The sequence below is a fragment of the Chroicocephalus ridibundus genome, chromosome 4 (assembly GCF_963924245.1).
Source record: "Chroicocephalus ridibundus chromosome 4, bChrRid1.1, whole genome shotgun sequence".
Taxonomy (NCBI): domain Eukaryota; kingdom Metazoa; phylum Chordata; class Aves; order Charadriiformes; family Laridae; genus Chroicocephalus; species Chroicocephalus ridibundus.
In genome coordinates, this window is record NC_086287.1 from 92,010,484 (window position 1) to 92,038,454 (window position 27,971).

General features: G+C 44.1%; 1 long non-coding RNA gene across 1 annotated transcript; it reads left to right on the top strand.

Annotated features, from left to right (window-relative positions):
* Positions 1 to 380: 380 nt before the first annotated feature.
* LOC134514609 (uncharacterized) lies at positions 381 to 24,905 on the top strand. The gene is made up of 4 exons (XR_010070753.1): positions 381 to 432; positions 15,950 to 16,046; positions 17,672 to 17,993; positions 23,130 to 24,905. It is a non-coding gene; the product is annotated as an uncharacterized LOC134514609 (long non-coding RNA).
* Positions 24,906 to 27,971: the final 3,066 nt, after the last annotated feature.

Below are 27,971 nucleotides of genomic sequence, written 5' to 3' on the forward strand. Positions count from 1 at the left end.
GAAATAAGCAAAACTGGGGCGGCCGCAGCCGCGGGAGATGCCGGGGATCCGCGGCCGCGTACCTGGCGCCGGGGGGGATGAGTGAAAGTGCAGCAGCGAGGGGGGATGGCGCGTCGGAGCACAGCCCGCGGTGCGCGGCGTCCTGCCCTGCCTGCGCTGCGCGGGGCTGCGCGGGGCTGCGCGCCGCCCGCCGGCCCTCGCTCCCCTCCCTGCCAAAGCGCACGGCCCGCGCGAATTTGTTGCATTTCCTCGACCGATTGTTTAGTTAGAGATTTTGCCAACTTCCTGATGGTTCATTTTCTGATTCTGCAAAAAAAAAAAAAAAAAAAAAAAAAAAGAAAAAGAAAAAGAACCGCATTTCCTTTTTGACTTAAGAGGGAGAGAGAGAGAGAGAGAGAAGCGGAGGCTGGGGGCTGGTGGACTCATCGAGCTGTATGTACTGGACTTTTTCTCTTCCCTCTCCCCGTCCCCGAACCCTCCTCCTCTTCCTCTTCCTCCCCTGCGAGCCCGAGGTTTGCACCATCCCCTTCCCCGCTCCGAGCTGGTGCCTTGGAAAAACCCGCCGGGCTCCTGGGACAGAGCCTGGGCAAGGGGGAAGAGGCACCGCCGCTCTGCAGAGCTGCTGCTCCGCTGACCCAGCCTGGAGCCTTTGGATTTGCTTCCTTTGCCTTAAACCGCTTTAAATTTTTTTTTTTCTTTCTTCTCTCACCCCCCCCCCACCCCCCCCCCCGTCTTTTATTTCCCATTTCATGTCCTGTCCTTTCAGTTCTTGTGGCTACGACAAGGGATCCAACTGCAGAAAGAAAAGTAAACACGGAAATCTGTTCCACTCACTTGCATTTGCTTCGTGTCTTCTGTTGTTGGGCTTGTTTGAGCTTATTTTACTATTATTTCGATTATTTTTTTCTGGGTTTTTTTGAGAGCAGCAAAGCTACCCTTTGCACTGTTTTTTTGGTTTGGTTTTGCTTTGTTTTGTTTTGTTTTTTCCCTGCTGGCTTTAACTGTTGCCTTTCATCTTTTCAAACATGCTTTTCAAACCGTATCTTTCTTACAGTTGATTTTTACCCCTAACCTTACCATACTAGAATGTGCTTGAAATAGGTGGTGGTGGAGGGGAATGCAAACCTTGGCATTAGCATAGTACACAATTACTGTCTTTTCCCCCCAAACCCCTCTTCCAGACTATTTTTGTGTGGCCTGATGTTTATCATTCAAATCAGCACTGACCTCAGATGTGCCTGCAGGAGGTCAGGAGCTGAAGAAGCGCAGGGCCCTATCCCAAACCTCCCGAAATCAGCGGGAGCTTTGGATCAGGCCCTACAGAAATAAATTAGAGGAAAATCCTGGGTACAGTGTAAAGGAAAATATATCGGAGCCGGAGAGAATGGTGCTTTGTTCAGCTGCAGGGCAGAAAGGGGAGAGAAAAACCCAAACTGATAGTCTTACGTCCAATGGTATTTAACCAGGGTGCAAATCTTAAGTCATCTTCAAATTAGGGCCTGGTTTGGGAGTCGGTCCTAAAAGTTGGTCAAACTTTATTTCCTGCGCCAGTGAAAATGCCATGTAATTCGCCTTTATATTAATATATATCTGCATATAGATAACCATGTACACATTTGTCGGCACTGATGCGTGCCTGCATCAGTGATGTGTACGTAAAATCATTCCTGGGAAGGCGCATCCAGACATGGGGGTTTGTAATGCTGCAGAAAGCGGCTACAGCATGCAAAGTGCAGTTTAAGGCGAGGGCGTATCTATTCTCTGTCTCTGCTCCCCGGTCTCCGTTCCTCCACGCGCGTCTCCCTGCGAACGGCCACGCGTGAGCCGCCGTGTACGCGTGTGCCTGTGGGCTTCTGGGTGCGTGAGCCAGGGCGCGGGGGGTGTGAGCGATGGGGAAGATGAAAGCATGTCACGACCACGCGTCGGAGAGCGGGGATTCGTGCAGCTGAGGGTATTTTCACATTGCGGGTCACGTCTCCGAGTTTTGTGCCTAACAGGAGTGGGGGATTTCTATGAAGATAATAAATCTAAGCTACCACATCGGCTGTACACCCCGTATAAACCCAAAACTCGTGTTTTAGGGGCCACGTGCATCGTGAGTGGATGAGACAGGGATGGGTTGAGACAACGCTACTCATTTCAAGTGTTGACATCTAGCAAGGCAGTCAAAATATTTGTCCAGCCTCTGCTACGGGATTTTGTTATTCTTCCATTGAAACTATTGCTTTGTAAATCTCTCTTTTTTTTTTTTTTTTTTAAAGCCGTTAAAGCTGAGCAAAGATCGCTCTCAGGAGAAATGCCGGCTGGGGTGGTGCGAGGTGCGGGCTCTCCATTAGGTGGCATTGCGACTTTGGCGGTGCGAGAGGGAGAAAGCGGCGTCGGGGACTGGTCACCTCCTGCTGCCGGGGCACGTATTCGCGCTGCAATTGAAAGCGTGTTTATCTTTTCAGCACTTGTTATATACTTATAGGACAATTTGCTTTATCAACACACAGTTTAATAACTTTATCGGGTAGGTTTCTGTATCAAGAATGAAAATCAGTGCTCTCCTGCCCTGAGCGGTGCACGTCGTATCTGCTTTTTATGCAATTAGAGGTGTTATAAAAATAATTGGTTACTCTACATCAGTTAAAAAACATAACAATCCAACATAATGTATAACAGATTATACACAACCCTTCCGTGTTTTCTAAAGGTTCAAACACCTGATAATCCAGCCCTGCCTTGCGAGGTGGCTGCGTGCGCTGGCAGATGAATTTGACACACTCACAACTCGTGGGTATGTCCCGTCCTGCACAGAGACACGATGACAATAAGAGAAAACCACTTTCTTAACGCATAGACCACAAATCGGTTTTGATCTGAGAGATGATAGATGCAATTTTAAATAATAAAAATCAGTAATTTTTTTTTTTTGTAAAGAATTAACTATAAACCAATTAAGAAAAATATTTTTTTTCTACTCGCAGTAACATTTTGTGCACGGGAGTCCTGCTTTTACATCTCATGCCAACATTTATTTTTTCGAATTTGAAAAAATCCTTTGGTTGTTAAAAAAAAAAAAAAAAAAATCTACTTTGTTTGCAAAGACAGGGCTCGTTTTAATCATAAAATAATTAGCCTAATTTAATTTACACTGGTGAAATCTCATTAACTAAATTAGAGCCAGTCCCTTATTTACAATGAGGTTAGCAAGAGCAGAATCAGTCTCAAACTGTTTGCTATTGTTTGTTTTGTTTTGCTTTTTCCCCTGGCTTCTTGCTGTCATTTAATTTAAAGGGCAGACTTCACATTTATACTCCTTTGGGAAAAAAATGTTCTAAAGAATTAAATCTGTATTTTCATCTCAAGCCACTGTGTTTAAAGAAGGAGTTTCCCTGAATGGCTTTAAAACATCCTGATTCACAAAGACTGAGCTGTATATTTTGTCAAAGTTATGACCGGTAAGCTGTATCGGAAATGTATATATATGAGATGAAATATCTACGCATCCTAATGGCTAAACAGATTTCAAAGCATTTGTTTTGTTTTATCTAGAAAAAAAAATTATTTTTATTTTAGGCTGTGAAATTTTCTCAGGGTCCAATTCCGCCCCCCCCAGCTTTTAACCTTCTTTACTGTACCTTTCTTTCCCTGGTTAATTATCTGAGCAAATGTTAAAAGTCTGATTTGTTGGACTTCTTTAATAACCCATACTGCTTTCCTGGGCTCTCATGGGAGGGAATATTCTGGATATTTTGACAACTGAAGTTTTTTCAAAAACTTTTTTTTTTTTTTTCTTTTCTTTTAACGTAGTGGGCACATAATGGCACTTCTATTTGAATATGTGAGTCAATGATTATCAATAAAAAAAATTCCGTTCTCATGCCTTAGGTTTCTAGACTCCAGCAATAATAAATTGAGTATTAATGTCCCAGAGACATTTTAAAATGTAGGTTTTAAATTCTTCCCCTGTAACATCTGCAAGAGCCCAAGAGGGTGAATTAATACCAACATCTGTAGAGATATATCTGAAGAAAAGTTGCTTCGACTCTCGGGAGCCCAATGGGAACATCCTAATCCAGTTCCGCACCAATTAAGCATGTTGATGACCAAGATTGTGTTTGCTTAAAGGTCATTTTTGAGTTGGGGGGGGTGGTGGTGGCGGCGTGGTGTCCATCAGGTTACCTTCCAGCAATTCGTGTGGTGTTATCTAAAGTCATAGAAATGCAAATCGGTTTGTTTGGTTGGTTTGGTTTTTTTTTTCTTTTCCCCTTGTACGAGTTTGCAGCTAAAAGCCGAAGGGCTGAAGCCAGGGGAGAGAGCGACAGTCAGCTCAAACCAAACAAGCGCAGCCGGAGCAAAGTGCGATTTCCAAAAGGAGCATTTAAAGTGCCAACGGCGGTTAATTCCGCCGGGCTCAGCTGGTTAGCATCCTCTGCACAAAGGCACAGGCACGTTACATTCCCCTTTCAAGCACCGTGCAACTTCTTCTGTCATTATTTTTCCTTTTTATTAAGGTGCATTTATTAGGGGATTGTTGTTGTTTGGTTTTTTTTTTTTTTTCCTCCCCTCAAGTAGCCTCTGTCATTCATCCCCAATGCCCTCGCAAACTGGAATTTTTTGCCCCGTGCTCGGCGCAGTAATAGGGATATCATCATCCTGAGCTGAAACAAAGCGGGACTTCATTTTGGGGGCAGAGGGATATGATAATCAGGGAGAAATCAGAGACCAGATCTTAAACTAGGAGAAATTGCTGAATTTCCATGAAAAATCAATGAGGAGCTGGAGTGATTTTTTTTTCTTCTTCTTCTTTTTTTTTTTTTTCCCCCCCCTTTTTTTCCCCCGGGTGGAAGAAAACTGATATCAAAGTCAACAGCCTCAGAGCTTACCCCGGTCTGTGGAAATTTCAACGCGCGTTACCTGCTTTTGACCTTTAGCAGGGCAGCAGAATAAGCAGCGGGCAAAACGCTGGGGGAACGGCACGGCACGGCACCCAAACACAGTTTCTCTTTCATACGGGGAAATCAGATGGCAGCAACTGAAATAGATTTTGCTGTAACAGCTTGCAGCCAGAATCATCCCCTCTTAAAAAAAAAAAAAAAAAAAAACCACAAACGACAAAACCCTACACAAATGGTCAACGCGGTGATAGTATTTAAAGCATTTTTGCGGCTTTTTCCAGCACGATAAGGCCCCAGGTTTGACGGCAGCTGAAACTCCTGGAAAGTTCAGCAGAACAAACAAACAAACAAACAAAAAGGGGATGTGTAAGCTCTCAGGGGTCAGGATACCCCGCTTGCCTATTCATCACCCAGTGCCGTCTCCTCTAGTAATTTTTAACTACGTTTTCGGGTACTTGCAGGCTGCAAATTGTTTGGTTAGACCCCTCTTAATGAGAGAATCAAATACGCGCAGCGTTTAAGGGAGTGAAAGATCGTGGGATGAGGCTTGAGAGATTCAAATTGTGGTCTTGGGCAATGATGCAAGTCTAAATAAACACTGAAAAACTCCGGGAAAAGTTCTGCGCGGTCCTTCTAGTTAAAATAATAATAATAATAATAATAATAATAATGATGATGATGATGATAATAATAGTAATAAAAGCCATGGAAGGGCCAAACTCTGCATAAGCTACCTTAGTGAAAATTACATTGCAGTAACGACTATGCGGGCCAGTTTTTAATAACATGGAGATACATTAATAATGACAGTAATACTCTGTATTTTTGCCTTGACAGCACGTCAGCAGGAATAGATGCCGGTGCATAATTCTATAGAAACATATATATGGCTTTGCCTTTCTTTGGGCTCCTGGTGGGTCAGGGCTTTGGGGTGGCCGCCTTTCCCGTCACTACTGGCCCCTTTGAGGCATGTTCTTGCCTTATTTATGGTTTTGTTATAAAGAGATAAAACCCCCAGGCTGGCCGTGATGCCAACTTAACGTGCTCGCATCCGCCTTCCCACCAGCCCGGGGAGGTGTTTCAATCCGAACGTTTCCGAAGCAGAAATCCCGTCCCAGGCAGAAATCTCCGGGCTCCCACGTGCAGCCGGCACGAATATGGGGGGGGTGGGGGGGGGAAGTATTAGCTGATGAATGAAAGCAAGGAAAGTATTTTTGCCCATGATTAAAAAAATAAATTGGTTTTAAAAGAACGTATTATATTTATTCAGTTTTGAGTTTGGCTGAGGTTTGCTGTAAAAATAGTGCCGTAATTTTTTAAGAAACATTTTCTGTTTGGATAGATTAACTGTACACGCAGGCACTTTAGCTTTTGATTCCTTTCAGTAATATAGTAATATTCATTGCTGGCATCAAAAGCCGCTCTTAATATGAACAGTTTGGGAAATCTTCCATGCCAGGCAGATAAAATCTCTTTGAAACGTGGGACGGTGATGAGCGACTGTCGGAGCGCGCGATCCCCCCTCTGCCCTCGGGTCCCAGCAGAAGCTTGTCTTCTCCAGTGCCCCTCTACAAAAGCCTGGTGCAAAAAATGCGTTTAAGAATGATATTATTTCTGAGCCAGTCGATTGCAATAGCCTGTGCTGTATGGGGCAAAAATAATACGGGTGTCAGAGCAATGTGGGGTCCTCCCTCTCCCCCTGTGCTTTTTACATCTTGGCCAGCATCCGATGGCACCCAGCAGCACCTTGGCACATTCTTCCCAGCCCACCTTGCCTCCTCGGGTTCCCCCCGGCTCTCAGTGAACTTTTTTTGCTTCCCATGAAGTGTGGGAAAAGCCCGACTGAAGCCAGCAGAAGGGATGCTCTCCCCTTCCCCTCTGCCCTTGCCTCCGAAATAGCTCGTTGCACCCATTGCCTTTAATCTCTGCGCGGGGCAATAATTCCTCTGACGGCCTGGGAAGCTTATTTATAGCCAATAGTTACCTTCTGTCATTTTATATCTGTCAAATCGGGGCGAGATTCATCCGAGTTAAGTTTTCAGTGTTGACTGAAAATCCCCATCTACCTAAGCTGAGGCTGCGCCCCCGCGCACCGTCGGAGCAGAGTCAGCAGAAGCGAAAATTAAAAAAGGAAGAACCGCAGCAAAACACTGAAAGAAACAAATATTTCTCTCCGTTTGGCTGGGTCCAACCCGTCGGTGCCACCCGCACCCATCCAGCCCCCAGAGCCCCTTCCCAGCCCCAGCGCGCTTGGACATAGGGGACTGTTACCGGCCCAGCTGTTGCATCTAATTGTTTCTGCCTTGCACCACTCCTTTGTAAATCCCGCGGCGTTTCTGAGCTGTTCATTTCAGTCCTTTGTAAAAGTTGTTTTTTTTGTTTTTGGGTTTTTCTTTTTTCCATTTTGTAGCGTTTTTACTTCGGCGGATGCACTGCCAACACAACCGTGAACGCACCCAAAGACTGAATGTTCAATTAAGCAGCTCACTGCTCTTTTGACATTTTAATTTCATCTTCTCTCTCTTTTTTTTTTTTTTTTTTTAAAGAGAATTACTGGTAACTTTATCTCATCAAATTCCAGGATTTTGTGTAATTCAATTATACCTATCTCGGTTCTTTTCTTCTTTCTTGGGCTTTACTGAAGTGACACGTAAGACTGTATTTCTGCTTCTGAGAAAATTCAAAGCACCCTGGAATTATCTGCGTTTTTGTTTGCTTGTGTATGCCCAATAATATCTTTTACACTTTTTCGAAGAGAGAACGTTCTGATCTGTTATTTCTTAAGTGTTATTATTATTAAGCCGTTCTAATGATGCTCCGTCTTTAGAGATCAGCAATTCACTAGAGCAGCCGTGGTGACGATAATAGAAAATGATAATAGAAAAAAATATTAGCGAGCACCACCTCTTTGCATTAGCCGTCCTTGCCATGCTCCCTGTCAGCCTGCATCCCCTTCTCCTCGTCTGTGAGAGAGAAATAACCTTGGGACTGGGAGAAATGTGTGTTTCTCATAAGAACGCGGGACAGGAAAGGCTTTTCTTTAAATGGAAAGCAGTTGGCTTCTGCAAGAGCCTTGAGGCAGAAACTCGCTGCCGATGGTGCATGTCAGCCCTTCCACCTGCCCGCAGGGACAATTCACCGGGGTCAGCATCAACCCCAGAGTCGTTAGTTTTAATATTGCTCTAATCTGAGACCTGCTGCAAAGCTGTGTGCTTTCCTGAGGGGTCTGGCTGGTGCGGGACCAGGCTGGGTTGTCCTGGAGGTTGGGGAGAGCCGCCCCTGGCGATGGGACGGGTACTGAGGGCGTTCTCCCCAGCGAGCACCCCACCGCGGGAGCGGGGCTCTGCTGGGAAATTGGACTGGGGTTTGCCCAGGGTGACTCCCCAGGAACTACCTCGGGCTATTTTAGGTGACGTGTTCAGCCTCCTTCTTCCATCACGCCCGTCGCGAGGACAGCTGCAGTATGGCATTCTGGCATGGCAGCTCTGCCTACATGAGCTGGCGATGCCCGGACGGACGGACCATTTTGGCTACTCCCTCTTGGAAGGGAGTTTCACCGGCTTTCCTCCGGAGATATACATCTTGAACCGAGATTCTCTTGCCTTGCACAATTCTTTCTTCCGCCCAGGGAATAATGGGGGGCGTCCTCACTTCTTTGTGCTCCAGGAACCCTCTGCATCCGTGTGCGGTGGTGGAGTGCGACGACGTTGCTGGTGCGTGCTGCCTTGGCATCTGAGGGTGATGCAACCCGGGAGCCCTGTGAACACCCATGATGTTGGTTTTACACGGCTTTGCTCGAAAATTATCAAAGCCAAGGATGGGCGTCAGCGCACATGGCTGGGCGCGCCGGGAAGGCAGACCTCATGGGCCGCGCAGGTGGATTGGTATGTGGAAAGGTCACACCTACCGACTTCTTAGGCCTCTGGTGTGAAAGATAAAGCCATCTGGTCACCATTTGACAGCTTAAATTGTAATTACACCATTTGGCCTATGAATTGCTGTGAGCCACTGTTTGAAGCTGCCGTGATTCAACTATTCCAGCCCTGAGATAGGGATCGAGTCATTCCCCAGAAGCTGAGTTACTGGAATTCATCTCGCTTCATCTTCTTGGCCTGCTTTTTACCTTCCAAAATTTATCTCTGCAGATCCTTCGTTATGATTGTGAACTTGGCAGCGGTTGTTTAGCATAAATAATCACAGTCGCCGGTAACCAGTAACACCTGCTGGCCCATTACCCGGAACGGGAGGAGAAGACGGGCATCTCCAGCGAAATTCCACCGCGGCAATATGGAAGTGTTTAAAGGAAGACCTGCACCGCTCAGGGTAGCAGAGATCTGAACCTTTAAATTACAGCCATTCCCGGCCTGACGATAAGTAAATAAACAATTCACAGCTGCATGGGCTAAACACAGAAACACATCTATCTCTTCCAGGCGTGATTGCTGAACAAGTAATTAAGTGCGAAATGTGAGCCCTCAATGTCAGTGTGAGATGATAAAGGTCTCCAGTTGTAAATTAACTGAACTCCTGCGAGCCCTCGATATTAACCCTTCAGGAGCCCTTGGGTGGCAATGGGTGCGTTAGCATGACTCCAGCGCAATTTGCATGCAATTATTCCTGACATTTGCCCCTGGGAATATGGAGCTGTTTTTTTAACAAATTAAAAAAACAAGTGAGGGAGTTGCTTTCTCTCGTCTCTCTGAGCTAGCACAGGGCACCCCATAAGACGGGAGATGTAGTCCCAGTTCATGGCTCTGCCACGCTCGTCCATCATGTTCCTCCTGGCGACAGCAGAGGTGTCACAAAAGCAAAATGCGTTAAAGACCATGAGCTGCTCGAGCGCTGAGATGAAGGGAACTGCTAACTCAGATGGGCAGACACCCATCGACTCCTTGAGATGAGTACACCACAATTCACCTTGATAATAAGGATCCAATGGATGACCATAATTGAAATACCACCGCTTGTTAAGTAATTAATTAAGTCATGGGTTTGTTTTTGGTTTTGTTTTCCTTATTATTTCCCAGAATGAACTACTTGAAAGGGAGCTTACTCGTGATTTGACTTTGCATGGTACCTGATGATTTTCCTCAAGGCTCAGCTCCTGCAACGATATGACTATGGTCAGCGTTCGTTTTCAGATGCATATCTCTAATTCTTTCAGCTGATAATGCACATGTCTGCTGGCTCCTTGCTAACTGGCAAACGCATGAGGTGGGCCCAGTTTTGATCTCCCCACCAGCCAGTTTACACTGGGGGTTAGCAGAGCCTCAACAATTTTGGTTTGGGCAAGCTCAGTCCAACCACAGTGTAATGTAGGAGAAGAAGGCGAGCAGAGGGAAATTTATGGCCATGTTTGGCAAGGTGAAGTTGAACTCCAGGCAAGACTTCTAGAAATAATATTTGAACTATGGCTCAACCCTGGGCCAAAGAGATGACAGTGGAGCCAGCATCGCTCTTTCTTTCACGTCATAGCGACTGTAGAGGAGAGGGACAGGAGACAGAAAGGAGGACAAGGGCAGGAGAGAGCATGTAGTCCCACCATCTCAGCCTCCAAAGACAGACAAAGGAACTCAAAACCACAACTGCGGTTATGCTGTGGTCCATTTTGGGCTCCAGACAACTTAGGACCAAGGTGAGAAGCCAGCAAATGCAATGAAACAGAGGTAAATAGGTTGGGCTTGCGCAAAAGATAATCTTTTATCCACTGGGCTTAGCACAGAAGTGACCCCGCTGGCATTCAGCGTGATACATCCCAAGCTAAACAGATAAATCAAGAGGTTATGTTGTTGCACATATGAGCCTGTTATGAGTATTTTAACTCTTGGACAAAGCTTGCTGACCTTGGCTTTTGTGCTGCAAGTATTTAATCCCTTTATTTAAGATTCCTTCATGTCTCTCTCGTCTTTCCTAACGGTCTCCGCAGGTGAGTAGAAAGCAGCAGAAGATGTTGAAATGAAGCTCTGGTGCAGCTGCAGTGGGTAAAGACTGGGCAAATAACCGAATCGCTTTTTTTAAGGGAGTTTAGTGAGTTTACGATGAGAACCGTTTGACCTAGTACCTGCCGTAGAAGGAGATATATCAGATGATTCAAGAGGTCCCTTCCAGTCCTATGTCCTGCTTTCCTTTGACTGTGGAAGACAAAGAAACAAGCAGCTCAGATGTGCCTTGCTGCCTGTCTTGGTACCCTAGGGATACACTGAGCCTGTACCTACACAGACAGGGCATCTTCCTAAATTTTTTCTCCTTAAATGGGTCTACTTTCCCTGCCTTAACCTCACTAACATGCCACCCTTTCATTACTCCATCATGCCTGGGCATCGCTTTTCAGCCTCAGCCCAGGAATCGCACTCGGATCCCTCCATAGTAAATTTTTACGGGAACCCAATGTACTCTTGGGTTCACTGGGGAAGGGAGGAAAGCAGGGAGTGGGTAACAGCAGGGAGATGATCCTTCAGCTTCTTTCTTGCTGAAGCAGATGCTTTGTCTGTGACCGGGCTCTTTATTATGTATCTATTCACATTTTACTCACGGGCTCTTTTTTCTTTGCCTGTTCCGAAGAAAGCTGCTTGTATTTCACAGCTTTACTTGAAGCCTCGGCGAAAGCCGTGCTCGAAATGCCGCAGCGGGAGTCTGTATGGCAGCTCTAGGAAATCAGACACCGCATCCCTGGAGCATCTCGGCGGCCGGGCGCGCTCCAGCCTAGCCCGGCTGGGCCAGCAAAGCGGGGTGCCCTGGGGGTACGCCACCGGCGGGGCAAACGGCAGGTGGGCACGTCAGATAACCAAGCTAGGGATCTCCTGATTAACCAGAAGAACCGTATCTTTCCCCCTGTCCCAAAGTGTCTCTATTAAAAAAAAAAAACCGCTCCATTTGACACAGTTGTTATTTTTTTTCAGGGCCGAAGCTCTGTGGGAGCACGGATCATCCATTTCAGGTGCTCGTTCCAGTGAGGGGCCCTGGGAACTGGGCAGGGAGACAGCAAACTTTCAAAAACCAAGCTGTGAAGGAGCAAGAACGCTCCTCAAATGTCCCTTCTAAAAGGGAGACTCCCTTTTGGGTTTCAAAAGCTATCTTTGTTACCACCCTCGGTAACCTCTCCAGCAAAGAGCTGAATGTTATTAGAAAAGCGCTGAGTATGGGTGGGAAGACAAGAAAACAAAAGGAAATGTGATTTTCCATTTGAGTCTATTCCTTTTTCTTCTTATTTTTTAATAAGGCATTTTATGAAGTTTATTGCACTGCTTTCTATTTTCTTTTGGGGCGTGTTATCTTTTGCGACTTAGTTTAGACTAAAATAAACCTCAGTTACTAATTAAGGGTAGAAATGGAAAGCCAAAGATTTGCTTCTCATCAATGCCAAGCGGTAAATCCTTTAATGCTCTGGGATTTTGCTCTATAGCTCTAAATTTCCCATTGGTATTTAGTAATCTGCTGATTGCATTTACTTTAATTCTTTGGTCTTCAGAGTTTTGGTGTTTGAGGCGCTCACTCACAGTAGCTCTGCGTGTTAAGGGCAAGGAGTTAAAAGCTATAAGTTGGGGTTTTTTTATTATTAAATTCCAGCTTTGTTTTTTCTATTGAGTTCCCAACTACTGTGTTATATCACGCTAATAAGAGTTGTACTCTGGCTGGGCAAATGGCAACAAATTGCAGTGTCCTGTGGGAGCCATGACATCATTTTCAATTTGCTTATCTGAACTCCTTCAAAATGGAAGGGTGAGCGGTGAGCAACTGAGCTGCGTTTTCATTCTAACCCACCTCTTCTTGCTCTGACGTTATGGGAACGGTGTCACTGTGCGGTTTTACACCCACTGGCTACTCCCTGGAGGCCTCAGGTGCACCTATCTCCATCTCGTCTAAAGGAACATAGGTGCTTAGCGATCCGTAGGGCTCTTTTCCCATTCCCAAGGGCTAAACAGTAGTAGTGGAATAGGAGAGGATGCCCCTTCCTTTACTGCGTGTCCCTCAAGGTTTCCTCGCAGGCTTAGAGGCACCACGGAAATCTTCCAGGCAGTTTTGTGATAGGGTCTCACAACCTTCTTGATACTGGGATCAACAAGAATAGAGATTGGAGAAATGATCTGGAGCAGTTTAGATACCTTTGGCCGTGTTCAGACTGAATTAGTTCAAGAAGAATTTCATTATTTTTTTTTCCCCTTTAGTTTCCCCATTCCAGCTTGGACTGAAAAAGATGTTTTGTTTTCATGGGAGCTGAAGACAGGCCTCCTGACGGAGCTGGTCTAATCTTTGCTGTGGGTGCTTCTTTGCTTATGGAATTGGGACTGGAGGCAGAAATTTTAGAATTGGAGAGAGACCGTGACATTTTCCGTTTTATTCGTATCCTCCTGAGTCAATAGTTTACATACAGAGAATCTTGGATAAATAGTTCCTAAATCATGAAGTGCTTTTCTAATTTAATCCAAACTGTTAAAATTCTCTGAAACCATGTCCATCCCTGTCCCAGAAAAGATAATCTAGACACCGCCTCTAATAAATCACTCAGCCAGCTGAAATATGTTATTTTCCCTAGCTAAGCGTCGAGCCATTCTGTCCGCTCTCGTTTTGCGATGAGCACCTTCAAAGCGGGAGGGCAATGCCACTTTTTACAATGCCATTTTTAGCCATTCCCCTACTTATCGCACTTGCGAATCATTCATGCGCTGAAACCTGCACTTGCACTTTCTCACTTCTAGTAAGAGCGTACATTTAACAGGTCCCTGCTCAGTCCAGCATCCCACGTAAGCATCTCCCCTCATCCCCCCGCCAGGATGCACCGATGTTCTTTTAAGCTTTGGCTGTCAGAATCTGGGTGGTTTAACTCTTTCTAGAAATTTGGGTAAACTAGGTTTGAAGAAGACATCTAAAGCTGTATTGTCTGAGTGATTTGAGAAGACAAAATCCCTTTGTCGGTGTAGGCAGCTGTCTGTAAAACCAGTGCCGTAAGCTCCTGGGCGCCTGATGCAGCTGACTTGACAGTGCAAGTGAGCGAGGACCAAAGGCTCCAGCTCCCTGCAATGGGATAATGTAACTGCATGAGGAAGATGTGTTTATATCACCGAGATAACCTGTTTCTTTAAAAATAGCAAGGTCAGGGAGGCAATAAAACTGTCGGCACGGCAATCCCAGCAGTGCTTGTGTTCCACCAGCCGGAGGGCGGTGGGGACGTTCACCAGGCTGGGGACCAGGAGGGTGGGAAATTCACAACGAGGATGGCCGCGTTTGGGTAAACAGAATTGTGGCAATATCGGAGTGCTATTGTCTGCTGAACAGCTCTATTTGTGCCAATGATATTTCCAGGTTAGCTCCTCCTAGGCCCATAAAAATCTCCATTTTATTCTTTTTGCTGTTTTTTTTTTTCTCAATGCAATGATAGATGGAGTGCCCATAAAACCTCACGGCACCGTGTACGAAATCCCCAAGCCCCTGAGCCAGGTGTGGAGCAACTGGTCACCGAGCAGGCTTCCACCCGGTCCCAGGTTTGGCTCGTGCGTGGCTGTTTTCTGGTCACTGGGGTGCTTCGCTGTTTGTTCACTGCGTAAATGAGCATCTGACTGTGGGAATATTTCACGCTGAAGCCCAGGCCAAGAATGGAAAACCATCAAATCTATTCAGCTAAGCAGCCTTATGAGGTACTGGCACAGTCCAGGTGGGAGCACAGCCCAATATTTGTATTGTGTTAAGAGTATACGTTCTCAAAAAAGGAAGATATTGTGTAGGGTTCACATCCTGTTGGTGCATCGGACACGTTTCAGCTATTGCTGGTTTCCTTTGGCTAGCGCTTCCTTTGGCTGAGTCTCCAGCTGTCCTTGCACAGTAAGTCATAGTGATGCAACTGATTTGGGAGCGACTTTTGGACACGAGTGTTTTGGGTCAGACTGTACAGTGTTGATAGTGATTGTATACGTGCAAAGCAGTGTCTAGGAACACAATATTTCTTAGTAAAGCCAAAGAGGAACATAGACTTGTGCCCCCGATACCACATAGCGTGGCTTTGTCTGTTAAACTAGGCAAGACTCCAAGTCTTCACCAAGTTTTGTGGAAATTTTTGACTTTTAAGATATTTTTCAGTTTAAAACGCCGAGAGAATGTCAGGGGCTGAGTTCAGAGATGAGAAAGACCCAAAAGAGGCGTTAGCCTCATGTCAGTGAAATCTGGTGGCAGGTAGTCCAGCTGCCACCGCCTTGCAGAGCTTTTCCCTTCCTTTGGTGGTGGTTCGGCATTGCATTCAGAAGAGCTCAAGGCAGTCACAATCTAAAATGCCTGACAATTACACCCATCTTCTCTCGTCCTGTCCAAAATCAAATGGATGAAAGAAATCCACTTGAAAATGAAGCTTCAAATCCAAACTTCCATCACTGTTAAAAAGGGTTAGAGATGGGATGTGATTCTGAGCAATTGGACGGGATAAAATTGTGGTTGACCAGAAAATTTAGTTGCAACTCAAAGAAAACTTTGAGGGTTTTACGTACCTTTGTTATTTTGCATAATATTTTTCTGTGCCATAACATTTACTGGCTTTGATGGGGACCATAAACAGAACTACCATGAAACAAAGCTGTTTCCATGGAGTATTTTTGTTCTGTACCGGGGAAGGGGGGAGAAAAGAAAGCCTGTTCTTGTAGAATTTCCAGCTCAAAAAGAAATCAGAAAAAAACATTTGTGAGTGCTTTTCTAAATAGAATAGTTCATCTGAAGCTTGCCTGTCACCAGGTCCTAATTACCTGTTCATGTTACAGCTAATTACATTGATTCTCCGTAAGTGAGGTGGACTTCTAAGGCAAAGAAGGAATTTAAACAGAATGATTTTTCAGTTTTGGTTCTATTTACAGATTGTGGTATGTCAATTTGAAGAAAAGCCAGAATCTGAAACTGAAACGCTAGTGTTTTCTTCTTGCTATAATTGGAATCTTTCAAGACAAGATTCCAATGTTTGAAGGTGTTCACTGCAAGGTTTTGGTCCTCTCCCATCAAGTTTTCAGTGCCGATGTATAAAGCATTAAACTCAGTGTTGGCCACCTTCTTCTTCCATTGAACTCAACAGGGATTTTATTCTTCGATTTCAGGCAGAGCACAATCAGGCCAACGCTAAACACTTTTGGCTGTCCAAAAGACACTGTGGGCCAGAAAACCTGCTTTGGATCCGCAGGCTATGCTTTACAGGTATTCCCAGCTTTTCTTAAGTCACCAGTAAAGTGCGGTCTTGACCGAAAATGAGAATTTCTCTCTCAGTTGAACAGACTAGCAATGGTGACCTGAAACACTGCCGCTCTTCGGTGCTTCTTGGGAGCAACCCTGTTTGGGAAGGAAGTTGAATGCTGTTAATTTTTGCCACGATGAAAAAAAAGATAAATCTTTTAATGAAGGGACGGGTTTGGCCTATAACTCCTTTGCCTCAGGGACCGGGTGTGAAGTGAAGTAGCATGGGTTTGCCATGCTATCTGTAAGGGCGTGAGAAGAATTGTGTTTGTACCTCTGCCAAGCCGTTCCCTGCTGGTCTTTAAGAAACCAAGTTGCAAAAAGCTCTTTCCTGCGGAGCGTTGCGAGGACTGTCTTGAATTTGGCTTCAGAAAAAGGTTTAATTCGTTTTTCTTTTTTTTTTTATCTGGGTTGCTTCACGCTACTAAAAAAAAAAAATAAAATAAAAAGAATTATATGCATGTATCGCATGGGGCAGAGGACCCACATCACTTACAGTGATGGCGATGGGGGGGGCAATTACTATGTGCTAGAGCAACACGTCAGCATTATTTTAAATCCATTCTTTCATCCAATGCGACAGTAATATCTTCTGGACAATGGATTTTGGAAAAGTTGAAATGTTTGCTTTACAAAACAGACATAAAATTTCTCCTTCAAGGTGCTAAATTTGTGCTGAGCTGGTCCAAAACACGACTGCATCTGGCTATGTCTCGTGTCTGCTACTAAAAAAATGTCCTAAATTCCAGACAACCTCTGGGGCTTTGAAATAAAACTCATTAATCCTGCATTTGAATTTAATATTTGAAATTTTATCCTAATCTTTTTTTCTTCCACATGAATTAACTTTAGAAAACTTGGAAAGGAACACAAGGGTGGGTTTTTTTTTCTTGGGTTGGTTTTTTTTTTTTTTAGAGAGAGAGAGAGAGAGAGAGAACATTCTTAACAAAGGGTATAAAATTAAACTAGATTTGACCTCTGCCTTTAGCAGATTTTCCACCTGGTCTGTGCAGGAAATCAACTTCTATATAGCAGCTCTTTCATAAGGAATAACATACATGAGTCTGTAAGTGACAGTTTTTCTTGGGTGGACAACAATGTTAGTTACTTTTTATGATTAATTGATAAATGTTTTGATATGGTGCCTGGGCGCCGAGTCAAAAATCACTCTAGTTAGATGATCCAACACTTGGGAAGCTGAGCCAATTACAGCTCAGGCACAGTGAAAACAATTCTAAAATATTTGAGCCTAAAAATGTGCATAGTTGTTAAGGAATCTTACACGTGGGTGTATGGTGGTATCCTGAATTACAACTACTTGGTGGGCCAATTTCTTGAGGAATGCAGGGATGTGCAGGGATTCGAGACTCTTGCATCTGTATTTCGAAAGACTTGGGAAAACAGAAGAACCACATGGACTCTTGTGGCTGGGCACGTGCTGAGGAAAACCAGATCGTGGGCCAAAATGTACTTTTAGTCCCTTGGGTTACACAAATCCCTTTGCTTTTTTGGGAAGGCTTTAGGTTTCAAGTCTCCTTCTTCCCTTGACTCCTAGCCTTCTCCTCTGAGCTTGCTTTTTTCTTTTTCAGGCTCCAGATTTTGCTTTCCACACCGGGCTTCCTACCTTGTCCTCATATTTGCACCCCGACTCTGGCCCTAACGTCTTTCTAAATGATCAACGAGAAGTAGGATTCCATCATGTCTGTGACTATAGATCAGGTTACCTCTACCAGTGGGACTGCCCGGACTCGGAGGTTGTGGGTGCATCCCAGCATCGGTGCAAACCTACACTAGACACAGCTGCTTCTTGTAATGGGGGTCCTCTAGAAGAATAACCTGCCTTGCAATTAAAGGCTACTTTCTCAGATTATTAGGGGAAAGAAAAAACACTCTGTATTTTTCTTTCCACAGGTAAGTGAATACGGAGGCATTTTTTGAGTGGGATTTTGAGGTCATCAACTCAAAAACCATTTGGAAAATTCCTCGTTGCAGGTTGCTAATGACTTTGTGTGTGACACGCTGCCAGCTGCTCTCAACAAAGCCAGTGGAAACAGAATATCTGCCTTCTTTCCTGGTTCCCCAGCCTTCAGTACCTAAACTGTTACATGGAGGTTTTGAGGGATGCATGCCTGTGTTTCAGTGCCACCACAGATCTGGAAACTGGGAGGCAAACTCTGAGCTTTAGAAATCTTGGTGGTTATTAGCTGCTCATCATAGACATCTGCATTTCTCATGCAAGTATCTGATCCTACCCCAATCATCTTCTTGCCTTCCATGGATTTTTATTGCAAGGTGAAGACCAGGCATCACTTTAGAAAAATTTCCTGATGGATATAGATACCACTGGAGGCTATTTCATATCACTGAGGCCATCAAACCCTGCAGGGCCTAGATCTAGATATCTATTGAAGAGGTTCAAATAGACTTAGACCTAGATATTACTCCACCTTCTTACCACCCGTGGCTTTTCTGATACTGCTGTGTCTACAGAAGGAGGTAAGGAGAGCTGAAGAACATCCTTTCAAACAGGAGAGCATCTTTCCTGGCTGTGTTTCACAATGAAGATCCATAAAGAAGGATGTTTCTTCCAGTCTGCCATGCGTTTAAAAATGCAACTTTTCCAGTAATTCTCTCATTTCAAGTACCGATTGAATGGCATGATACCCCCTTCCCACCCTCCCTCCCTCCCTGACGCTCTGTTTTGATCCCGACTGCTGGATCTAAACACACTGCTGCTTTCACTTTGTTTAACACTGGAGGATTTCATCGTTGCTGATATGAAAGGAAAATTTCTAACAGCATACTGTAAGCTTTACTGCTCGTGACTTCTTAATCATGGGGATTTTATTTCATGTTAAGCTAGCAACTGAACTCTTCTAATAAACAGAGTAAAATCTAATTAGGCTACTGGAGGGGAATAGAAGAATTTATACTCCTCCAGACACACAGACATTAGGAATTCTTCCTCAAACATACACACAGGCTTCCTGGCAGCCGTCTCATTCAAAGAGTGGCTAATGATCATACTAATTTGCACTTAGCTGATACTGTTAGGAGTTCCTTGCAGATGGAAAATATACTTCTTTCATGAGATCATACGGGGTAGCATGGCCTCGTGGATTGCGCATAGAGAAAAAGAAATCCCAATTTCTAATCCCATGGCTCACACTACTTGCTGTGTGGTCTCTCTTTCTCTCTCTCGGTTCCTCCATGCGCAGTCTTACTTATCCGGCTCATTCATGGGATTGTGATGATTACTCACTCATTTGGCTGTAATGTGTTTCAAAAGCAGAAGGCACAATTAAAGCGCTGAAGCACTGTGATTAGAGACTCAACGGCACCTCCAAAATACATGTATAAGAGACTGACATCAAAGATGAATTTGACTGGTTTCTTGTCTTCGTTTGGCTCATAATTATTTCAAGTATTGCTGGCGAGAGTGCTCAGAAAGCAGGAAAGCTGTGCCTCATCCAGCCTCGGGGGAAACCGACCCCCATGCAAGGGGACACATCTTCCCACTCACAGGCCGTTTTGCCAAACTACACCCAACATGTCAGGGATATCTCCACACACATAATGTTTCCTGGCCTACAGACCCATGGTCCATCCAAAGAGGTGATGCCATCTCAAGGTTTTTAACCCTTACAACCAAAAGCAACTCATCCAGCCAGTGGGTTCAAGCTTGGGGTCTCTGCTAATTTGGACTGGGGTTGATGTATTGTGCAAGGGGAAGAGAGTCTTCCAGCAAATTTACTCCCAGTTCCCTGCAAAGGACAGCTCAGAAGTCCCACAGCAGCCTTCAGCTGTCCAGAGAACCTAGGCATCCGGAACCATGAGATGTATGGCCAGAACTGGCTGCACGAGTGTGGACACAGTAGAGGCAACAGGTAAACCCAAGGCATGCAACGCCCACCGGGAATCAGTGCTTGAGGCTTTTCCTGAGCCCGCGCATTTTCCAGTAGCCTTTCTTCAGCTGGAGGGCTGTCATCTCCTTCTCCAAGACTGTTTAGCTCTTCCTATGCTGCTTGTCAGGATTGTTCCGATAAAACCATTAGTCATTTCTCGGGTTTGAACGAAGTGCAGGGAGATAATGTAGGAGTAAACGTTAAAATAAGACTGGAATAAAACCTGGGGTTTGTTTATAAGTAAATAGGACCTGACCCAGCCCCTGACAACCTCAGGAGACATCTTTCTGTCGGTTTGGCGGATATTTCTATCTACAGGGCAGGGTGCCAACCAGCTCTGGCCCCTGGAGACGTAAGTGGCTCGAGGAGGATTCAAGTCCCACTGAGCATAGATTTGTTCAGGGAAGGGTGTAGCCCCAGGAGTGGGAGGAGAAGACCTACCTTCTCCTAGTTCTGATTTTTAAAAATCATCACAAAAAAAAACCCCAAAACCCAAAAAAACCCCCAAAACCAACAGCCCTGCAGTGGGCTGAAGCCGATGTATCTTTTTATAATACAATGAGTTTTTGTGAAATGGAATCGCTGGCCTGAAACCTGGAGGCATTGCTTGGTTTTAGCTTATATTTTATTCAGGCAAAACTCCAGTTGATGTGAGAGAGCACTGGGTCATATTAGGATTTGGCCCACAAGGGTGGAGGAGAGCCAAGCTCAGAATGTCACATAAACATATTAGCTAGAGACTTGGCTTTCTCTGAGATCTCGGGATGGAATAGGGCCGTGATCTAGTCTTCTGCAAGGCATACAAGGAGGTTAAATTTGTCCTGCATAGAGCATTAAGAGAACAGGATCCAAACATCTGCACAAACATCTGCATCATCTCTTCCTCCTCCCTGAGATGTCTGGAATACAGTCTTTTTTGTGTGACAGGTAGAAACTGAGCTAAAAACTGCGTAACCTGTTTCGTGTGGGTGAAAAAAAAAATAAAATCAAACCACGGGTCGCTCATGCTGAAGTCGAAAGCGTGTTCTTTCTGGTGATGAGGTATGAAGAGGGCATATTGTTCATTTAAACCACACTCTATAGTTTTTGCAGCAGCAAAGTATTTTTGAAAGTTTGCAGCTGTAGTAGGAATTCCCTGGAGCTTAACCGTCAGTTTTCTGCCAATCAGAAAGCTGAAGGCACTCCGGTTTGGGCTCCAAAAGTGACATTTTAGCGTTACACTTCTTAAATGTGGAGCGGTTTCGAGAGAGCATCCTGACAGGTTTTGAACTCTGAAGAAATTATTTTCTGGTGCCAAGCTACACAGTCTGGGAAACGCTGCACGCTGCACGCCACACTCGCTCACTGTATGTCTGCCAGAAACCAAAATATATATTAAAAAAAAAAAAAGTATAAGAAATATGGTCCAGGACTAAAGTTTGCGGGTACATTTCAAGTAGGAGCTCTCTCTAACTTTTAATGTATTAACTGCTCTCACAGCCGTAAGAAGCTGGTATACGAGGAGGTCTATGTACATGTATATCACGTACCAACACCACGGAGAAAAGGAGAGAGGAAGGGCAGGAAAGAGATCACCTCAGATTGACCAAAAACCATCTACAGTATGGAGGAAATGGTAAAACTTGGGCCATTTCACTGTAACTCTATTAACTTAATGAGTTTAAAAGTGACTTTGCGGTGGTTTCTGAAAGGGAAAACATGGGCATCTGAGAAGGTGTAGATGCTAAGGCATTGATGTGGGACCCATGCTTTAGGGAACAAGAATGTATCACCATGTCACGGCTGTTTCCACAAAACGGTCAAAAGGAGGAGACTGAAGGAAGTTTAGAGTTACTTCCTCCCCAAAAAAAGAATGGTTATGAGACGGAAAAAAATACATTTGGCTTCTCGTAATTCCTTTATTTAATTAGAGTAGAGAAGACCTGGGAGAGAAACAGGCAATGTTTAATAGAGTTATAAGAATAGATCATCTTTATTTAGGGCCTTGGATGAACCAATTTGCAATACCTAATTTTACCTGGTCAGACCAGGAACTGCACTGCCGTAGGCAGATTTATCTCCAGGGGTATCACTGAAATGTGATCGATTGTGTCCATCAAGTTTGGAAAGAACTCCCCAGTGGGGAATAGCTCAGATGTGGTTCTCATACCTCTCCTTAAGGGCCCCGCACTGGCCAGGACAGAGCCAGGACACCAGGTGAGAGGACCTCTGAGCTCAGCCCCTTCCGATGTCCTTGCATGCAGGAGGCTTAATATTTTAAAACACTCTGTCATGGATTCGATGACTTTGGCCCAGTACCTCCTGTTTATTGTTAATAAAAGTCAATAGAAGTGTGGAAAAGTACAAAATGTCAACCTATGACCTTATGAAATCCATGGCAGTAGAGAGAAAAGAAAGAAAACCCACCCTTTGGTACGTGCTTTGTCCCTCATGTTGTGTTGGGATCCAGAAGTAGAAGTCTTTTCTGGGGCTTAGAAAGTCAAGAATGTTGTCTCTCTTTGTTTTCATTACGGTTAGTTAAATCCTTAGGCTCCCGTTAACACTGAACTCCAAGTTGATTTTTTGTTAAAACGCTGAAACCTAACTTTCGTTGAACAATTTTCTGTTTGAGGCCAGCATCAAATTAGCGTGCTTTCCACTGGCAGACCCCAGTAATTTGGTAGGCAGGAGGCTCACACATACTTAAGTTATTCAATACATTTTGTTATACTCTGTACAAAAAACCTAGTCAGAAAAGCCTGATTTATGATATTCCTCAGGTTTCCTGTTACTTTAAACCGCTAACATCCTATGGCCAAGCCCTTCATAAGCAGCCAGCACATCTGGCCCAGAGCGGTTCTGTCGCCTATCGCCAAAATGCCATATTTATAATCAAGTCATAATAGAAAAGAAAGAATTGATTATGATGAAAAAGAAAAAAAAATTGCAATGGAAAAAGGCAAAGTTATCAGTGGACATTTGTAAATACGATTGGATGTTTTTTTCAGAACGTATGTCCCAGAGAAACAGGAGCGCGCAGCATATCGAGCAGGCGGATTAGATGCGCGCAATCATCTCTTCTGGCCTAATTATAAATTGCGGAAAGCTCTGATTTTCCCATTTCACACATTCTTAACGTCGATTTTGTTTCTCGTTTCTACAGACGGCCCGCACCTGGCTGAAGCCAAAGCTGCACAGCCCATCTGACATCCCACCAATTGCAATTCTGCAACTGCTTGTAAATACGTGAGTCTGCGCCTCCCGAAGTGGTTTTTAGCTGGTCTCCTTAGGGATTTGAGGCTTACACAACCGTTGTGTCTGTGTTGTATCTGTGTATCCCTCTGTCAAATTCCATCAATGAGACAAAGTCTCCCAAAATATTAACTTCCGGTATGTTTCATGAAAATAATTAAGAGGCAGAAATTCGGTTTAATGTCCTCCTTAAAGGGAAAGCTGGAGTGGATGCTGTGGAAATCATACGCAAATCCACAGGGCAAGAAATTAAGCTCACAGGGCAAATCCTTAATTTTTCTCATAAAGCTACATGCTTAAAAAATAGCTGTATAAACAAGAGAGTAGGAAGAACTGCAAGTTTCGGGCTGGTACAGGCTGTAAAGTCAGGCAGTGCTTTGGGGGTGCCGGTACGTATGGACTGGCATGAACATGAATTTAAGTTGCGCGTGCTCCTAAAGGGCACAGGCGAAGCTGGCCACGTTTTCTTCTCTGGAAGATGCATTTTGGAGACATTCGTTTTTTTCTAAGGGAGTCATAAAAGAAACGTATTGATGATAACGAACAGATTCTCAGCCGTGTCAAACCCTGGAACACTGCTATGGGAATGTGAAGAGCTGCAGAGGTTCAACGTCTTTGAAAATCTGATCACCGAATATTTCTAGTCAGCTTCCTCCGCCAAAGGGATATGAAATTTTCCAAATCTGTGCCAAACTCTGACGTTCGCCAACTGTTTCTCAAGTGGATTTGGATGATGTAACCAATAACCATGAAACCCGCCTCCACTTTCTGAATTACATCTGGTTGAGATGAATTTCTAGGCGGACAATACGATGTAAATGTGAAAGACTATTTGTTCTAAAACTTATTATGCAGTTGCATTATGACATATAAAAGTCCCTATGGTAACATGGCATAGTCTAAAGCAACTGCGTGCTCACGCACGGGAGATCCAACGGTTTTGCCATTTTATTCTTAATTATCTGGTTTTTTATTCTTAATTATCTGGTGGATAACCCAGTTGAAAGACTGAGCCAGCTTCTCCATCCTCAAAACCCATGGAGCAATGCTGATTTACGTCAGCTGCAACCCTTGACTGCTGTTTACAAAATAGTTATCAATTAATTTCCTGCATAATTTGTCCAGAAACACACTGGAAGTGCTGCAGCCTGACTTTTCTTTGACCTCCAATTCAGCAAGCGTCGTGTAGAAAATTGCTTAAGCACGTGTTTAACCGCGAGCAAACGGTTTGACATGCCTTTGAGCTTCAGATATGTGTTCGAGTGCTGTTAAAACGGGACCTTGCGGGCAGCATCCCCCTGGCTTGTATGGTCACTCGAGACAACCTTCGCACGACTGACAAAGGACCTACCGGCTCTTCACAACAATGCCTCTCGTTGCTTCTTTTGGCAATAATTTCGCAAGTGTCTCTCAGAAGAATTAGATCACAGTCAGTCCCACCTTCGCTACATATTTGCTAGCTGAATAAACAGGATGAAACTGGACCGACGGTCATGTCTGCTGGCAGAGCTGAGCGCTCTCAGTGCCGCAGAGACTGGTTCCAAGCGCGCAGGGTATTCAACCAGCCTCTCGCATCCCAGGGTTTGCCCTTTGCCAAAACTACATCCCAGCAAATGTTTTCGGTGCTGCCCTCAACGTTGCTACCAATAATGCGCGAACCAGAAAGACAAATTCATTCACATTTTAAATAGCAATCTCAGCAATATTAATTGCACAATAAAAAAGAATTTGTTCTAAGTATGCAGCCAGCTATTTATTTGTGCTCCGTTATGAGTCATAAATCTTTAATTTGACGTTTACAGGCCATTTTAACAAACAAGGGTTTTTTTTTTTCTTTGCAAAGTGCCTAATCAGATGGGTTTTCCGAGCTCTTTAAGCGGCTCTGAGAAATGCAAAGAATATTTCACTGCACTAAATGTAACTCTTCCCTACGTAAGCCAAACCTGCATTGTTCCTTTATTACATGAAAGGGCTCAAGACCTTTTTCTCCCTTCAGTGTTGCTTTTAAAGATAAAGAGAAAAATAAGACGGGCTCAAAATTAATTTTAAAGGTATCTGACTTCACGAACAACTTTCTGTGCCTTCATTCATACCACTTGTCCCTTCCTGTGTACCGACTTCTGAACCGCGTGGGATAGTTCTTGAAAATGGTATATTGGCTAAGTAAAAAGGGGAAATCTCCAGTTAAAATGTGGTGCTGAGGCCAACACGCTTTCTGACGCTGTGATTATTTCTTGGGGGTGACCAAACAAGGTACTTAGGTTTTCTTTCCGCAAGCAGCAGTATTTGCAGTCTGTATCACTAATTCAGTCACGCGCACGTATTTGAGCCGAATATCTTCATGTTAGCTTCCGGTGTCCCAGTTCCCCCCTCGTGAAATAGGGTCATTTCATCTCTCTCGTTAGGCAAATACATGTTTAGAAGCAATGAGGTATTCAGATGTTGTTGTAACGGGGAGCTGGAAAGAATCCAATATCGTTAAAAATTTTATCCCGGGTTGCTTAATCCCGTAAATAGATGCTGAAATAAGTAAGTAGGAAGAAAAATCTCAAATTAAGTGTTGCAGTCTTGAGTACATTTCACCCTAGTGCCCCAACACACATTTGTACCTATGAGCGAGTAGAGTGCAAGTACAATTAATGATGCCATTCATGGAGAGAGGTGGTGAGGAGATAACTTCATATTCTCTGTATGGGCCAAAACTGGGCACTTTTATATCATCGATAAATGTAGAGTGAACATTGAAATACAGACATGGGGTAGCGCACTTATCTCAAACAGTTTTCCTTGGCCTTTATTGGCAGAAGATGCACTATTAATGGAGCCGATGAGGCCACGCTCTCCTGCCTCCAGAGCTACGACAGTCGTGAAGAACAGAAGCATCTAAGTGACCACTTGAAGATATCGAGGTAAGAAGAACTTGACTTAAGGGTCTAAAGAGAACCTTATCAGTCGGGAAGGACTGATAGAGGAGGATTGATGGCATTCGTGTGCTTCCTGGTAATGACCTTTCTGCAGCCATTGCTTTTCTTTCACAAGGGCTTTGGTAGCCCAAGAACAGTGGGACTATTCTTTAGATAACTACGATTTTACTTCTTCCATTTATCGAAGGATTTAAAAAAATCGAATCGGGGAGCTAGTGGCAGATCTTGGATTGTACATAAAGGATACGTACAGACAAGAAAACAGTGATTCTGGAAAATTCCTGCAACTGAATTTGTTCTTTATGCCGTTGATTTCCTGCCATTACACCAATAAATCTGGCCCTTAGTGTTTATGAAATACTTTCAGAAAGCAAAACTGTATTCTGAAGTTAATTATCATTGTCATATTTATTTATTTATTTATTTAGTTATTTAAAGGATTCTCTTGCTTTGTCTTCATATGAAGTATGTACGTAAAGGAGTGTGAAATTAAGGCACATGCAAGGAATTTTAGAAAATGTTGTACGTAATTAAAGATTTCTGACTAGTATTGGTGCATCAACCAGGGCCATCCCGTACTGGAGCACATTTCAGCATCAGTTTCATCCCTAAATTCTCAATTTTCCCTGCTTTTCTTACTTTACCATAGATTTTTGTGGCATGGTTTTATTTATTTCCTCTTTTATTTTTAATAATACCAATAAAAAAAGCAAGGGGGGGGGGGCTGGGAAAAACCAACCCTTCATTGGAAATATTTGAAATATTCTCCACTGGAAAAATAATATCCTGTAATAGATGGATAGTCGTGTAAACACAGCTCTGCCTAGCACAACAAAACCAGCCTGGATTCACGGGTGTGACTTCAGAGGGCAGAGCGGGGAGGCGGGAGGACTTTTTGCAGGGGATGAATACACCAGGTTTGCACCTCCGGGGATGCCGGTTCCAGCTGGGGCTCTGGTTGGGAGGGAAAATAAGTACGGTGGTCTCATTAGTCCTCATTACAAAAATCGACCGCATGATTCGGTACCGTTGGCAGCCCTTCGCCAGATAAATCCCGGACTAGAATAACAAGGGTTACTGCAAGCTAGACTCGAGGTGCGTTGGCAGAGAGGGGAAGTTTGCACAAAGCCCGGCTGTACCGAGGCCAGTGTTAACAGTCTCTTTACTTTCATTTGGGCTGAATTCACTCGTCTATTTGCAATCAAAACGGTTTTAAAGTCCTAAAAAAAAAAAAAAGCGGAGGAGTGTAAAAGAAAGACGGAGAGAGACAGCTTTTGAATTGTAAAACATATAACAGAGCCCGTTCCCGACAAGTTTTATTGCTGTTCGACTAAATCCCTCAAGTCTATCTTTAAATTAGCTGAATTAGAAAAGATGTAAAACTAATCAGAATACTGCCGTCTAGATACTCCTTTGTCTGAAATATAGGAACTTTATCTTCTGGTAGAATCATTACATGTGTTATCGGTTATAAATAACCTTTTATAAAGGACTGGTAAATCAAGTAGTTTGCATTTCTTGAAAGCATATACAATCACATTATTTTTTTCCCAATTAAGCCATTTCAACATTTTCGTCTCAGTAAATTGCGGTTATAAAATGTTCCCCGGATTTTTTAAGCGTTTTGCAATACAGTTTGCTACACACCGCCTCGGACCAAGTTAGGGTGTACGTATGTACATAGGTGTCCCCTGTCTACTTCCCCAGAGAGTCTCAAATGAGCCAGATATTCAGCTGATGTAAATCAGTGTTGTTCCAGATACTTTTAGACATGATCTACTGCATTAAATCAACAGTCAGCCTTCTCCAGCTGACTCCGTCACTATGCC